This window comes from Pezoporus occidentalis, unplaced genomic scaffold (genome assembly GCF_034315485.1).
Source record: "Pezoporus occidentalis ecotype Australia unplaced genomic scaffold, CSIRO_AGI_Poc_V1 ctg71, whole genome shotgun sequence".
NCBI classification, from domain to species: domain Eukaryota; kingdom Metazoa; phylum Chordata; class Aves; order Psittaciformes; family Psittacidae; genus Pezoporus; species Pezoporus occidentalis.
In genome coordinates, this window is record NW_026916062.1 from 713,775 (window position 1) to 730,739 (window position 16,965).

Sequence of the window (16,965 nt, forward strand, 5' to 3'; positions counted from 1 at the left end):
CGGAGCGTGCGCCGCGGGGACACAGTGCCGCTCTCCGTCCGGCCGGGGAAGAACAGCTCGGGAGGAGGCTCCGCACCGCCCCCCTGCCCGCCTGCTCGCCCGCCCTCGGGCCTGGGGCCGGGCCCGGAGCGCCGCCCAGCCAGGATCCCTCAGCCCCAGGCCCGGGGCAGGGGCGAGGCCGGCCAGTAAGTCTTGCTTCTCGCCGAGCCCTGCGTCAGGCGGCGGCGGCGGCGGCGGCGGGTAGTACCGGGCGCGGCCGCCGCAGCGCTGCCTCCCGCTTGGCGCCAAAACCTCCGGAGCGGCCGGGCCGGGTCGGGCGGGCCGCGGCCTGAGTGAGGCTCAGGCCCTGACTCTGCGGGGCTCTCCTCCCGGGCGGCGGGGGGCAACGGCTGGCTTCGAGGGTGATGCCGGGGCTCCGAGGGGCAGGCTGCCGCGATTGCCGGGGAGGGGGCCGGCTGGTGCCCGGCTGCAGGGCGGCAGTGGAGAGTGCGAGAGGGGAAGAGACATCTTTGTGTTTCTTCATGGAGCCGTGCTCATGGCCGTGCGGTCTCGTCTGGCCGGTTCTCAGGCATCGGGGGTCGGTAGCGAGCCCTGGTCGGCTTGGTAAATCAGCAAATGGGGGGAGTGGTGTGTGGGGTGGCACAGAGCGTGCTGTGGCACAAAGGAGTAAATAGCCCTTCTTCAGGAAGCTGGGGGGAAGAGCAGCATCCACGCATTGATGCCAAAATCTTCCTTGTTGGCAGATGAGTTTCTCAAACATGAATTTAGTTATAAATCTCTAGGAGAAACCTGAATATGCATTCCAGAGGAGCCCTTGCCAGCCACCTCAGGAAATCCTTCCATGCAAAATGTCTTTGTAATTTAATATTCTTCAGTATTTGCAAGAGATGGGGTATGTTTGGAAACTCAGTAGCAAAGGGGATGGATGTATCTGTCTGATTTCAGTCTGTATTATGTGCATGTCTGAAGCATAGGTGGCTATAAAGTGTTTGCCATATGCCCATCCTGTTCAGGGAAGGTGCATGACAGCTGAAAGATGACTTTTAAGACTAATTTAGGGTCTTCAGCTGACTACTCTCAGTTACTTGAACCAGTTAAAAGTATCATTTTCCTCAGTTTGTAAAATCTCTAAAAAGTTTTTGCTAGAGCACATTAAAAGTAGAAGGCTGGAACCACTGATCTCTTTGGAGAGATGGCTCCTCAGAGGCCTTGCTGGACACAGCAAAGGGGCTGACATGGCCTGCCAGTCATGCAGGAAAGATGCAGGAGGACGAGATGATAGGAAAGGGCTAGGTAAGTAATATTATGGTGAAGTATGCCAAATTCCAGATTTACAGGGTGTGGGAGGAAATGTGCAAAGACTGAAGCGCTCCCAAGTGCTTCTGGTACAATAGCATGTGGGTAGGAAATTGCTCTCCTATACCTGTGTTCCTTGTTTTGTCCTAGGGAGTTAAAGCCTTGAATGTCCATAGCCTCTATGAAACTGCCTCAGAAGGATTCTTTGTTGTGAAAATAACTGGGAGTTGGAAGGAACACTTAGGTGGTCTCAGAGTCTGATTTTGAAATCTAGAAGGGTGCCACCACACATAGCATTTAAATGTAGCTGTGAGTCCAAGTTAAATAAAAGGATTCTCTGGAGGCTTAAGGATCAATGGATTGGAGCATTGACAATGGACAGATGACCTTAAGAGTGGGATACATGAATAACTTTTAACAAGGTTGTACTGATTTAATAAACAAATAAAGCCAACACCAAGTGATTAATCTTTTTCCTAATCCCAATTTAAGTGTCCATTTACATTTGCCTTAGAGCTGAAGTACTCAGACTAGCTATCAGCTGTTATTTGATGTCAGTAAAATAATGTGTACTGTCAGAACTATTACACCGCTAACAAATTATTTGTTTTCATTCTTACAGTTGTTAATTTAGGTACTTTGCAATGTGGTGCAGATTCCTTATTTTAATACACTTGTGTGAATAAGTCAAAAACAGATCCTAGAAGATTGTAACTAAAAAAGTATGTATCAAGAACCTGTATGAGCTGTCTTCAGTTTAAATAGAAAAGGAGAGAATATAAATTAGTAAAAATAATGCAAGAAATAAATTTGAAGTGACCTTTGTTAAAGTTTTTCTCTTGACTAAAGCATAAAGCTAGGAAGGTGTGAGGCAGGCCTCTCTTTGGGCAGAATTGAAGTGTTATGGGTGTTATAGGCCAAAAATGTCACTCAAGACTCAGAACTTCTGGGTTTTAATGTTTATTTGTGGGTTCCTTCCAACCCAAAGTATTCTATGATTTTCAAGTATTCTTTTATTATTAAAAAGCAGTGGTTTGTGTATATCATTAATGTGATCCGCAGTGTGTAGTTACAAGTTTTTCATGAACTGATGCCATCTTTATCTAGAAAGTTTTATACAACAGCTCATGAAGTAGGAGTGAGAATGAGAAGGTAGAGGGGCTACACTTCTACAACTTTCTTTTAGTACGTGAAGGACAAACACAGTGCAGAGCCTCTAGTATGCATGCACTTGTATTTTCCACTGAAGAATTAAGATAAAATGTTGCATTCTAAGGCATATGTACACTAAAACTAATGTAGTTAGATGTGGCATATGAAAGATTTCACTTGAAAAGTCAAATTTTGCTCAATTAATTACAATTTTATTTAATCTCAAGGAAGTTGTGAAGCCCTACGCTGAAGTACTCTTGATTGTGGACCAAGGACTCTCTTTTTGCAGAGTTCAGATAAATAATGAAGCTAGCAATTACTGTAGATTATTAAAATAATTTTAATTCTCAGGGGTTTGTGTCTGCAGTATCACACAAAAAGTCCTGAAATACATAAGTAGAAAGTTGAGTATCTAGGAGAGGTTCACACTAGATTTCTGCTTTCATAGGTAATGATTAATCAGAAGTATGAAAACCTGGATCACCCCTCAGCATCAGTGTTGGAATCAGCCGTTAGATACAGATGCAGTTTCTAGTGGCAGACTGCACCACTCTGGTATAATTCAATGTCTGACTGTAGGTTCTGGTATTAACACAACCTTCCTGACATACCCTAGGTCCACGGTGGGAGTATTTTGCCAGCACAGTATTGTACAACTATCAGAGCACTCTGAGGATCGGCTTTGATTTAGAAGCTGCTAGTCAGGTACATGGTGTTTTGTATCAATCTTGGTCAAATCATGATCAGAAAAGTGGTTGAGAGAGGAGTAGGTGCAAATTCTGGGATGATTAGGCAATGGTCACATCTTTTCTCAGGAAGAGAAGCAGCAAGATAGGTACTTCTGCACTATTTGAAATTCTAAAGGGCTAAAATAAAGCGTGTGGTTCTGACAGCACACCCCATTAAGGGAGGTATGAATGAACACTTAACTGCCAATTAGCTTGAATATACGCATGGCATTTTTAGAATGTGCAAACATAAAAGCTTCAGATAATCTGACCTATGGAACTCTTAATCTGAATAGTCCTGAAGTCTGCTCACAGATATGATTACAGCTGCTAGTGTCTGGTTTGTTGCCTTTGCTTGTTTGACCTTCACCCTTCTAATTTCAGCAAGCATTTGAGATCTGACTTGGACTCTGCTTCCAGGTTCACATGATCCCTTGCATTTTAATGGGTGGCTGTGTCTAATAATAAGACCCAGTCCTTCAGTCTTTTTGTTGAGTTCCTACCTGGACAAATTTCTGTTGGAATTTATTTACTTTTACTCCCATTATTTTTATTGGAATGTACTTACTCCAGGATGTTTGTTGTTTGTTTATTAACTTATTTTAGACTACCACTGCAAGTGTAATTTATAAGCAGACTGGAATACAAGGTGCTGAACACTCTTGATTCTGTTATGGTCAGGAGATGTTAAAGGAAAGTACCAAGAAAAGAAGAATGTGGTGATTTTACTGGTAGGGGAAATAATGTAGCACAAGGTTTTTAGAACAAAACAGCTTTCAGGTGAAACAGAAGAGAGTATGGAGTGATTACTTTAAGACAGAAAATCCTTTCATTCATGTTGATTAAATTAAGCTATGCACATGTTTCCAGAACAGCTTAATGGTTGTCCTCAGGTCTTTGTTAGAGCAGTAAGCATGGATAGTAATAATGACCAAGAACTAAATAGTCATTTTAAGAACAGCGTGTCATGAATTGCAGAATAAACCATATCTGTCAGTCTGCTGGGCAGACAAGTAAGAAATCCTATCTGGTAGGTTAAGAAAGCACTTGTCTTCCTAATAATAACTGTGCTCTTGAAAGCTCCTGCTTTGCAGAACCAGGCTGTAGAGTGTGGTCCTTCACTATTAGATTTTTTAAGTCACAGTCAAATAGGTCAAGAGGGGGAGGAAAAAAGCTTAATTACTTGTTTTCAAGTCTAGCATTTAGCCAGTTTTTTATATCTAGCAGGTTGATTTCTGGTGAGCTGCTTCCTAATCATGAAGGGTTTTTTTTCACCTTCATGAAAGCCTATTTACTTTTTCAGTGTTATGCTTTTTTTTTTTTTCCTGCAATACACCAGTTTCTCTGAACTCAGTAAAAATCAAACCTTGGGAAATAATTTTTTGTCTTCAGTTTCACATAGAAGCTTTTTCTGTTAGTTTTTCTTTTCTTTGGTATTAGTCCTTATTTCTGGTTGTCTTTTCTCTTTGCATGTCTGTTGCTTCTCTCCCACATGCAGTTGCATGCAGCTCCTCCAGTTAAAATTACAGCCTTTAAGTTTGCTGCACTGGATCTTCAGAGATATTCCTGAGGTTTCTAACTAAACTCTGAAGCGTAACATATCTTTGATAATAGCACCTAATTGTTTTAACTACCTATTTTTACTAAAGAATTGATGTATTTTGAGGTGGGTCAGAGGTGGATTTCTTCACAATGTGGGTTGCCATAATGGAAGACCTCCAAAAGGTGTCCCATTCCGGAGGGTATTTTCAGTGAAACTGTTTTCATATTAGAATAGACCAGGAAGCATGTTTCATCCCGAAAACAGGGATTTACATTTCTCTCCCATGTTCTACATTGACAAAGCTAAATCATTGAAAGGGTGGAGGAGGACTTCTGTGTATTATCTTATGAAGATAATCAGCTGGACACACAAAGTGCTTCCTTGAAATAGAGAAGGGTCCCGCAACTCACTGACTTTTCATGTAATAGCACCAGTTCTGAATAAAGGGAAGAACCAAATAGTGTATGATGAAACTCGTTTGCAACTGATCCCTAGCCACAGTCTGTCTACATGTTATTTTGTTTTGGGTTTGATAAGGAGGGCTTTCTCCTGTGCTGTCTGAAAATGTCCTTATTCTGAGTCACGCTTGGAGATAGGACAGTTATAACAAAATCTTAGAATAGTCTTGGTTGAAAGGGAGGGAACTTTAAGATCATCTAGTTCCAACTACCCTCTGGATGTGACCTGTTGACTAACTCGTTGAACAGCTGGAGGTTTGATTTCCTAAAATTCAGGGTCCCGACTTTGCCTGACCCATATCCCTCAGGACTGCAACTCCACCAGTGCATGATCACTGCAGTGGAGGCTACCTCCACTCTTGATGTTGCTGAGTAGCTCACTTGTGCAGTATCGCATCCCCTGTGGTAGGGCTGTCTATTACCTGGTAATAGCATAATGAGGATAACCATAAGAGGTCCCCTTGATCTGCTGGCTTCTAGTAGACTCCAGCCACAAGGTTCCCTTTGTTGTCTTTGTCTCTAATCAACCTGCTCATGGCTATTCTCGAGAGACAGCTATACTTCCCAGATACAGAATTGTCACCGAACCTCTGGTATCAAGACACATTCAGAAATGACAGAGATGGTCATTGTCAGTATATTTAAGCCATTGTGGACAAGTGTATACTGGAAAATACACCTGTAATTTACAAATACTGTATTGACAGAACAATTGCACTTGCTTCCTTTGCTTGCAAGTGAAGTAAAATCAATTTATTGGCATTTGTATATTGGTGATTTCATAGGAGAATTTTAGAAGCCTCTTTGATCCAGTGCTAGTTTTGAGTGTTCAGAAACTGAAGTCACAGCAGCCTACTGCATGTCATCTGTCCACCTCCTTTCTAGCTGCTCTCTGTTATGATGACTTGTCACCATTCCCTACATAATTACGTTCTCAAGGTTATTTCCATCTCCACTCCTGATGTGTCCAAAGCACATACATTTACACCTATTCATTTCTGACAACCAAGTCTACTTTTCTCCAATAATGTATTTAATAGGAGCATTTATCATCTTTTCTGTCCAGGAGACAGGCAAGAGTCTTCTCTTGCACCGCATCTCAAAAGCTTCAATTTGCTTTGTGTCACTATAAATAATTTATCAAAAGTCACATTCATGAGTAGCTACAGCAAAAAATTAAGCATTTCAGTAGTCATGTCTTCTACTTTTGGGGTGATTTTTTCCCCCAGGCTTTTATAAGTGAAGCCGTGGATGGATCAACTATTCTTCAAATTTTTCCAGTTTCTATTGGACAGGTTCTGATTGGATAAATTTGATCCCAGGTAACTGAATTTATGAACAGTCTCTGTAGTTAGATCATTAAGCATGATGTTAGCTTATATTCTATTTTTATTAATTAAGTGAAGTTATTTTATTTATGGCACACTCAAGAATAGCCTGTATTTTTTCATTAGCCTTTTATTGGGTCTCTAATACTTGCTGCACAGTAGAAGCAGTTATGACAAAGAGTGTTATACCATTAGCCAAAGGTTGCTTAAAAAGGGTCTGTTTCAAATTCATCTTTTCGATTCTGCAAAGTCCTTCCCAGATATTTTTTCCCCAGCCAGGTTGCAAGGAAAGCTGCAATTACCTGTAGTTGTAGTAGTAGTGTATGGCTTTCTATGTTTGCTGTATTTTTTTTCAAATAACAGGGCGGATCTGGGGAATTTCTGAGTGTATGGGTCTGCTTAGAGGAAATAACACTGAGGAAACTGGGAGTTTGGCAATGCATTTAGCTCATGGCAGCTACCTACTGGTGGGAAATCAGTATGAGCAGAATCTCTCCCTCTGCCTCATTAGATGAGAACTGTCCTATGACCTGTTAAAAAATTAGAACGTGTGGAACTAACACATGTTAGAGTTAAGAGCCTCCGATTAAGAGGCTCCTTTGTGGAAAGTATGGATTGTATTTGTGATGCTTCTCTTCCTAATTCTTTCACAGATACAATGTCTGCGGCTTGCAGTACAGAAAAGAATCATATGAAACTTTACAAATTAATATGAACTTGGAATTTACCATTATGGTCAAAGAAAGATGTCTGATGAATGGATGAACAGTCTCAGAGCTGTACTGTAATGATGGGGTCATTTCATGGTAATGGATAGGTATGTGGTATACTATTCAGAGGCTTAAAAAGGGGTTGCATTTATCAAACTAGGGGAAGCATCAAAGTGTTTGGGTATGACTGTGAGCAATAGAATCATTACAGTTTGCCTTTGAACAAAGGAAGTATATTGATCATATAGGTTTATGCTGCTAGGAAAGCATTCAGTCTATGAGTTCTGTGAATGGCTTGAGGGGATAATCATTAAAACATTATACCATTATACCATTTGGGAACTTGGATATGAAAGTTGGAATTTCAAACCCTTGTAAAGAACAATTTACATTTGAATTTACAAAATAAAATTACTTCTTTGGATTGTACAGCTCCGGTCACTTCATCCTTACAAATAATGCGCTGGATGTTTACATCAACACAGGTCATCAGTATGAGAGAGGAGCACACTGACAACATGGTGATTCAGCAGCAGAGAATACTGAGTATCAGTGGAAGAAGATTTTCCTAAATTCAGGGTATGTGGCAGCAGAGAAGGTATCTAAGGTTATTTGAGCCAATACTTGAATGGATATTTAACAGAGCAGACAATGAATTTGTGACTAAAGAGAAGACAGAATATCAGGTATTGAGTAGATAAAGCCAGAAGTAGGCTAGACAAAGCATGAGCAAATATAGAACTGGGAAAAGCATATTCCTGACAAACATAGATGCGTAGTAATATAAAAGCTGTGTTCGCAGTAGTCAGATTTCTAACCAAAAATTCTCCATGACAGAACATAAAAATGCTCATGATCGTAGAGTGGTTGCTGAAAGTGATGATATTAAATGCCAGCAGAGGGATTACTACTTGTAAAGTAGCCTGATACGTATCCACTTACAATTTCACCAACATCTAATACCACTATTTATATCCTATCTGAATTTGTCAAGGCAGCTCATGTGTACTCTGTGTACACAGTGTAGTATAACTACACTGTATCAAGCACATAAACACTTGCTTTCTTAAGTATGCCTCTGTACTGTTCTTTTTATCTTCCAGACGCTGCATAATTATACCTAATCATTTATAGTTTCAGGGAAGTGCATGCTAAAATCATGAACTTTCTTTATCTGACACCATTAAGAAGGCACAGACTTTTAGCCAGCATGTGAACATTTAAGTCACTACTTTATCAGGGGGATTTTAGTCAGTTTTTGCTTATGGAATGCCATTGATCTATACTTCATCAATATTTTTTAAACTTCCTTCGAGATTTGCTCAGCAGCCACCATCCAGCACAATGAGAAGAAAACTTGAGTGAACCATTTTGTCATCCATTTTCAGTATCCTTTAGCTTGACACTGCCTGGATGCACTCTGTTAGGCATGTATCCTTGCTTTGAGACCTGTAACAATATGTTCTCTCACCAGCCTCATAGTAAAAAAGATTTAAATGAAAAAATATGTTGAGAAGTCTATCAAATTCCGAATATACTAAGAGAGAACAGAGCAATGTTACTTTTAGGGGAGAAGAATGTTAACTAGCAATAGAGCCTTAATCTCCCTAAAGAAGCAGCTTCATTTAACAAGCAAGAAGTAACACTAAAGGAAGTACACAAATGCTGACATAATCTGTTATTTTTATTAACCAAGTGCTTTATATTTTCCAGAATTTAAGCATATTTGCGGTAATATTATGCCTTACTAAAACCTTATTTTGGTGTTTCTCTCTCTGCTCCTTTCTAAAAGGTTTGTCCCTTGGCCCTTTGCTGGATATGAGAAAGGGGAACACAAGAAAAGGTATGAATGAGCAAAAGAAATCAAAGGAGCAAAGATGAACGTGTGTGGTAGACAGTCTGCAGCTGGCTGTGCATTAGGAAGATTCACATTAACAAACAAAAGATGCAGAGCTAGGAGGTGAAATAAATAGACCTGAGTAAAGCATAAGTATATTTTAAGTGTCATTATTTGTGATCAGTAAGTAAAAGGCTCCTTTTGAATTTGATTTTGGTTTTGCATATTTGGAAGATACAAAAAAAATACTTTTTGAAACTAGCTGGACAAACTTGCAAGAAGATTTTTAAAAAGCATGGCATACTATTAAAATTCAGAGATAAAAAGGAGATTGTTGTGGATTTCTTTTGCCCCCCCCCCCCCCCCCCCCTTTACATATGAGTGGGAGTTCCAGATCCAGTGAAGAGCTATGTGAAAATACATTGGGAGCTTTAGTTTATGGGTATGTGCTGCCATGGTTGGTAAATGTCTTGTTGCTGAGCCCGCAGAAGAACATACGTCTGACAGTGGCTGCAGTCACACTTGGGAGTGACATAACCTGCCATCCTCAAAGGGGTGAACCTGACAGCATAGAGTGTTGAAAGGTAAATGAAACAAGCTTAAATTATGGAAGTGTTGCTTGTTTTCTATTTCAATCCTAATAGGTTTAAACATAATCCAGATAGGGATTAATTCGTATGTGCCTTTGATCGCTGCTGAATTCAAAAAGAAGATGTGTAACCACCAACAATTAGGAGAGTCCAAAACATTTGCCTTTAAGAGTCATCAGTCACAAACTGTGTAATGCTGCTGAGGAAAATAATTACCAACGTGTGTATGAATGAGGGGAAAATTTGTTCTGCTGAGTACTTACCTTTTTAATTTTCTACTCTTATTACTGTGTATAGTTTATTTTTGCATGTGGAAAATGGGCGAATTCATAACAAACACTGGTGTACAGATAAAATTCTTACTTGGAGTATGCATTGTTCTCTCCTAACCATCACCACTGCACAAAACCAGAAGTCATAGCTTGAAAATTGCAGAACTACATAGAAAATATGAACTATGCCCAGATTAGTGTGTTTTTACCTAAAAGGAGCCTACAAGAAACCTGGAGAGGGACTTTTTACAAGGGAATGTAGTGATAGGAGCAGGGGGAATGGCTTTAAGATGAAAGATTTAGATTAGATATTAGGAAAAAATTCTTCACTATGAGTGTGGTGAGGTATTGGCACAGGTTGTCCAGAGAAGCTGTGGCTGCTCCATCACTGGCAGTGTTCAAGGCCAGGTTGGATGGGGCTTTGAGCAAACTTGTCTAGCAGAAGGTGACCTTGCCCATGGCAGGGGGGTAGGAACTGGATGAGCTTTAAGGTCCTTTCCAAAGCTAACTGTTCTGTGATTCAGACAATTGTATGATTCTTCCAAGTTTTGGTGAATGTAAACAGAGGAATAAAGTAATTGAAAGACTTCAGTTTTCAATCATCTATTTGAAGAAGGCTTAAACATCTTTGCATGATACATCAACCGTTTTGGGGTTGTGTTTTTTTTTTTTGTTGTTGTTTTTTTTTTTAATAAGTTATCTATTACAGATAAGCCCAGATCCAAATTACACCACCTCTGCTCCATCCTGAATTCTGTGTGTGAGCTAAATCTGGTTACAGATACGAGTCTGAATGTCATGAGCAGGGTGGAGTGAAGCTTGTCTTAGGATCTGACTCCCTTCTTCTCTGGACTTGAAATTGCTGTGAATTTGGCAGGTCTGAGCTAACTAATTTTTACCTAGTCCTCAAATAAATCAGAAACTGTAGACTGTCTTGTTACAAGGAGCGACTGTAGTTTTGTGTCTCTGAAACTTCAAGATGATCCTTAGCTGCCTGCGGCTTTCTAAATTTGAGTTTCTTTTGTTGCTGGTGTTATTCACTGGGAAAGAATGTGGCCCCATTTCCAGTGACAGAGGGTGTGAAATGTTAAAAAGTAGAAGATAGGTGGATTTTAAAGGGACAAAACCAACCAAACAAAAAGGTCAGAATTTACAGGAAAGCAAAAGGCAGCCTTGTTCCCTATTCAGCAGCAACTAAATAGCCATGGAGTCAGCTTCCTATCTAAATAATTAAGTTCTATCATGTGACAGTTACAAAGAATCACATACTGAACAAAGGATTTCCTTCAAAAAAAAACAGTTTATACAGGTGTTTTTAAATGCACATTACTCCCTGCTCCCCTTATCTCCTTGTCCTTTTTTTTTTAGCATAAGACATGCAGTGTGGCACATTATTCAAGTTTGGAAACTAGTTAGTGAAATTTAATTCATAACTGAGTGCTAGTGGGTTTAGACTTTAAGAAGTTCCCTAATTTATTTTTATAAGCAGTTGGAGTCATTTGCAGATGTCTGTGACAGAAGTCAAGTGCAAGGGTTGCTGTAAGCTAGCCAGCTTTTGTGTAACAAATGATGAGTGAGGAAAATTGACACTAAGCAGGATACCTGCAAGGTACTTGTATATTGTAGACTTTTGAAGTTGTTGAGTTGTGGTATCAGAAAATTCTGTAAAATATGCAGGTTTGTATAGGATCTGTACTTGGAAATAAAGCCTCTATGAAACCCTTTGGGGAAAGAAATGAAATAGATTTTTATATTGTTTTAATAGTCTATTAATTGAAGGTCAGGCAGTGTGAGGTAAATGGGTTCATGTATCACTTATGATTGGCAAGCAATTAACTTCTGGTAAATTAATTGTACAGACAGTGGAGTAGAGTCTGTCTTGACAGGTAAAAGTATTTGTTCATTCAAGTGACACTAATAGATGAAATGAAACTTGCCTACAAGTACATAACATTGGATCTACTTAGAAATTCCATTCTGCAGCAAGGTCCAGTGTTTTTAAAAATTTCTGAATAAGAGCAAACATTAGACATCCGCAGACTTCCAGTAGAAAGAAAGTACTGGGGTTTATGCTGAATCACTGAAAATTTTAATGTTTTTTTTCCCCCAGTATTTTAGTAAGGTGAAATGGACTGATAACCTTTAACATCACAAACCCCATAAAATATGAAAAGATATAAAGTAACAAGAAGCCAAAATTTCACTTGAAGTAATATTATATATATATACATATATAATATTACATAGTCAAAAGAAAACTGATATCAAATTGACTAATATCAAATTGACTTTTTCAATAAGTGGTTTGATATCAAGTGTTTCATTCTCCATCTCAATATGACTTAGTCACATTAAGTATACTTGCAAATTAATATATTTGAGGAAAAGCATCTGTTCTGCTCTAAGGAAAACAGTTACTTTAGGTGATACAGAACACCTTAATGAGATAAAATCCTAATACAATCAAGGTATCTTGTAGTTTTTACATGCTGTCACAGTGAAACTAAACAGGTAGGAACATAAGATAATTTTAGTCCTAATACATATGATATTGTTCAAACAAAAACAAAACAACAGAACCACCACACTTCTTTCCCTGTCTGCCCTGTTGTTTCCTTAATAAAGACGAAGTCCAACATAGTATGATTCGATTCAGTAGCTATCTTAGCATTTCTTAGATAGATAGCTTCTTCATCAGTAGCTATCACTTCTTAGATAGCTTCTTCAAAATCAGTGCAACTTCTTCCGCAGCTGTGGCTGCCCTCTCAACAACTGCCTGAAGGCAGTTAGCTTGCACATTGGAAACCTGGAGATTTTCTGTCCTGGGGCAGTTTTGTTCTTAAGGCTCTGTCTTTACCTGTGAATGGAGGCCATTAATAATACTGTTCCTTGGAAACGTCCTATTTCTTGATCAGCATACAACAGTTGTTTTGTAAAAACCAGTAAGTAAACTTCCACATCCTGGTTAAATTCCAGTTCAGGTAACAGCACCCTACTTACAGAGCTCCTGCAGTTTCAAAGGGATAGTTAATTGTCTGTTAAGCTACTCCGTAGTATTGCATGGTGTAGTTAAAATAGCTGTTGCATTTTGTTTGAGAGGTGGTCTCAGCTAATTAATGTATAAAGTGGACCCTCCCCCCATGATGTTTTGGGTTTTCTTTCATTTTTACAACGTATTTTGGCTATGGTAAAGTTACAGAAGTATCAAACTGTTTTTTTACCTTTTTTTTAAATTATTATTATTTTCCATTACGCTGAGTCTAATTACTGCGGTGACATAAATGAAATCTGAGTTTTAAAAATAATACAGAAATACAACTACGCAGTTTTACCATTAGCCTTATTCTTCAATCCTGTCTTAAATACACTGATCTCTAAAATCTCTGATACTAAATTTGCCATGGGATGGGATCAGTGCAGTTTTTAAAAATAAAGGCAGTGATATTCAAAAGATAAAACCATGGCAGTTACAATGAGAGTCAGCTAACTGCTTTTTATATGCGCCAAGGAGGCATACTAAGCATCATTTGGTTTTTTCCTTTCTGCTTTTTAAACAGATCAGGATGGATTTTTGATATCCACAAAATTTGACATATCAGATTGATAAAAATAGCACAGCAGAGAACATCCAATACAGAATCAGATTTACCACAAATCAAAACTGAAGTGTGAGTTTATTTCAAATTCAGAAGATCCTTACAGCAGTGAGGCTGCTGTCAGCTATGTAAGTATGACCTCATTCTTTGCCTGCAGAGAAGATACAATTAAGTGTAATTCTTTACTTCTTGGATTACAGCATTTATTGTCATAATCTCTCTGCATCTCCTTTCCAAAAACCCAAGCACTTTTGTAGTCCATATATTCTGGCAATATTTAGTATAATAAGCAAATTTGATTTCTGTTCTGCAATATGTCTGGAGTATCTCATTAAAGTACAAGTATGTTAAATGCAGACTAGTAATATACTGCTTTAGAATGCCTTTAAACAGGAATTTGAAAATCTACAACTATTAATGTTCAGCAATAACCTTATAAACAAATGCCTTTGATGGTTTACTCACGGGTAGGTGAATCAAAGTACTGATTTGTTTAGTTTTATAAAACTTCTATGCTTCCCTTCCCCCCCTTTTTTTTTTTACTTAAGGAATTAAAGTTCTACTTTGGAAATCACATGCTGGCTGAGGGAATAGTTATCTTTTGTAGGAACACAAACTTCCAAGCTTATGGGCAGAGTAATATTAACTGGAGACACAGACATTCCAAGAAGCCAAGTTAAACATCTTAAATCAGCATTAAGGTAAATCAATTAAAAAAAAAAAAGAAAGAAAAAAAGGGAGGGCAGTAGAAGCTGACACTTTTTATTTCCCCCAGTGGTAAATGAAACCTAAAGCTGGCTCAGGCTGTGGAAGGGTCCTCTGGAAGAGGAAGGGTTATAGCATGGAGGGACTGAATCAATTTTTGTGAAAATGGTTTCTGCAGGAACTAGATGAGGGCTTTTTTTCATCTCAGGAAGAAACCGTGATATTTTAGGGCTGTGATTGTATATATTAATGGTCCAAAGTAAAATTCTGAATAAGGATAAAAACTACATCTTAAGTTCCTGGAAAGATAACTTATTTCACATTTGCTGCAGGCAGGCATGAATTTTTAATGCACTCTTATTTCTCAGGCATTTTTCTACAGTATTTATTATTGTATATTCAATATGTTACTGTAAGTAAAAATAAGTCTTTAAAACTGACAAAGTTAAACATGTCTTTCTTGCCACACCAGAATGTTCTTCAAACCAAAAATTTTGCTGCAAATTGTTCTTGCAAATCAAAGTCTAATTGTTTTTAACTATAGACCCTCAAAGCCAATTTGAGTGCAGAAGAAAGGAAATCACAATTTGCTGAGTAGACTTAGGCTGTATATAATCAGAAACATTAAAAAGGAATGACATTTCCTTGTTTTTATGGCCCAACTCTGGTAATAATACTATTTTAACGTGATTTATAACATAAGCAAGATCGTAGTAAAGTATTTTTACTTTGAGAAGGCAACAGTGTAGAAACTAAAATGGAAAATCTGTTGTTAAAGCATTCAGTGAAGACCAGACTAACCACTTGAGCCAAACAGCACAGATTACATGCAGTATGTTCAAGCCACTCCAAGTAAAGACACGCCAACTGTAGACATAAGGAGCGACAGAGGAGTGAAAAAAAAACACCAACCAAACAAAACCAACGAATACCTCCCCCCAGTAGCAAATAGGTGATTATTGTGCTAAGTTTGAAAAAGTTTCTGTGGAAATTCGAAAAAAAAAGACACATACTTAAAAGAAATTTTAATACAGTGCTTGTAATTATGTAGACATCAAAATCCCTCCTGTTTAAAGTGTTAACTGTGGTAGCAAGAAATCTGCCAGTACCTAAATTAGTCTGGCATTTTCATGGTGTCAAATACTGTAATATGTACAACTGGCAAAGAACAACATAGTTTCATGCATCAAGTGCCAGCAGCAACCCCACTAGCAGTGCAGTTTAATGAAGGCTATCAGACTCCAGCATACTGGAAACCTCTCTCTTCCTCTTTTTTGGCAACTTTAAAAATATAAAGACATAGTCATTAGACTGGAATTTACATGACCTATTTTTCCAAACGCATGATTAACACATCACACCCTTAAAGAAAAATTATTTTGTTTCTGAAACTTGTCCAAGCACTGAATGCATGAAGTAAGTAAACAGTTCCTGGTACATGCATGAAGCCATCAGTTGCACACACAAATTCAGATCAAAGCTTTTCCTCCTGATTTTTGGACATGTACAGTATCAGTGTATTGAATAATTATTTATTTTCCTTTAGTGAGTCATGGTAAGAGACAGCTTTTTCAAAACTTGCCAGCACATCCTGTGGATAAATATGTATACACTTTACGTATTGTATTAGAAATTTTAATGTTTGTTCTTGTTTATTTAAATATTGCACACTATAAAACTACAAGATAAGCACTGAAATAGCAAAGTAATGGGCAAACTATTAATGCCTGAATCAATTTAAGTCCTAAAACATTAAATACTTTGAGTACTAGTTTGAAAATTTATAGCATTACTTTTATTGTAAAATACATACAATCCTACATATAAAACATATTTGCCTTTATGTTGCTGTGCTGCCAAATAGGACTGTTATCCCTACAAACTAATAATTCCAAAAGGAATTACTGTGAGCACCTTTCTGCAGTTTTCACAAGACAACTATAGTGAGCTACCCATGCATAATTAGTTCACCTTAAAACTAGCTATTTCTTTTGCATTTGCTTGTTCTTTGTTGGCATTAAAACTAAAGTTACAGCTCTAATGCAAACAGGTTGGTTTTGGTGCAGAGGGAAAGACTCTGCAGGCCCCAGAAGGAAGCAGCAGTGGAATTAGGAGTGACTGAGATACAAAACTGGCCCTGACTTTTTGCTCTTTCTTGCGAAGCATGTAAGATTAGGTGTTTAATAAGCACTGCAGTAATCTGTTGAAGGCTAGTTCTCCCTCCCCTCTTTGAAACAAAATGAAGGACAAATGAGGCTGGGGATGCCACTGGTTCAGGAATGGGATGAATCACAATGAGAGCCACCTTCGGGCAGGAAAACCTTACTCCCCTCGGGGAAACGTTTCTCCCTTCTCATTGCTTCTATTCCCCGGGAAGCTCACAGTGGGACACCTCCAGACAACGGCCTCCTGAAGCATTGTGCCCTAATGGGAGGCGGTTGAATGAGATGGCGGGGAGGTATCTCAAAACAATGGGCGTAGGAAGGCACCCATCTCCTTCTGGAATTCGACGACCAAGCAGGAAGAAGTGGAGACCTCGTCTGTAATCTTGATCGGGCCGGCAGTGTGAGCTGACAAGGATGCCTACAGCAATGTAATGAAGCCCTATTCTTAGAATTCAGTAACGGGTAAACGTCATCAGTAATTTTCCAATTATATTTTAATGCCCATTTTTTGAGCATGAAATTTCTTCAGATCGACAAGTTTCTATGTAACCACAGAAAAATTTCCCAGTGGAATTACCTCGAGGA

The 16,965-nt window shown here is 38.7% G+C and overlaps 1 long non-coding RNA gene across 3 annotated transcripts; it reads left to right on the forward strand.

Annotated features, from left to right (window-relative positions):
• Positions 1–42: 42 nt before the first annotated feature.
• LOC134175962 (uncharacterized) lies at positions 43–16,965 on the forward strand. Of its 3 annotated transcripts, XR_009969213.1 has the most exons (8): positions 43–185; positions 6,407–6,499; positions 7,159–7,326; positions 7,701–7,813; positions 9,008–9,058; positions 13,472–13,638; positions 14,059–14,211; positions 16,266–16,965. It is a non-coding gene; the product is annotated as an uncharacterized LOC134175962 (long non-coding RNA). The 3 variants fall into 3 exon arrangements; XR_009969212.1 differs by lacking the exons at positions 9,008–9,058; positions 13,472–13,638; positions 14,059–14,211 and having other exon boundaries at positions 7,701–7,794; positions 16,282–16,965; XR_009969211.1 differs by lacking the exons at positions 9,008–9,058; positions 13,472–13,638; positions 14,059–14,211; positions 16,266–16,965 and having other exon boundaries at positions 7,701–8,288.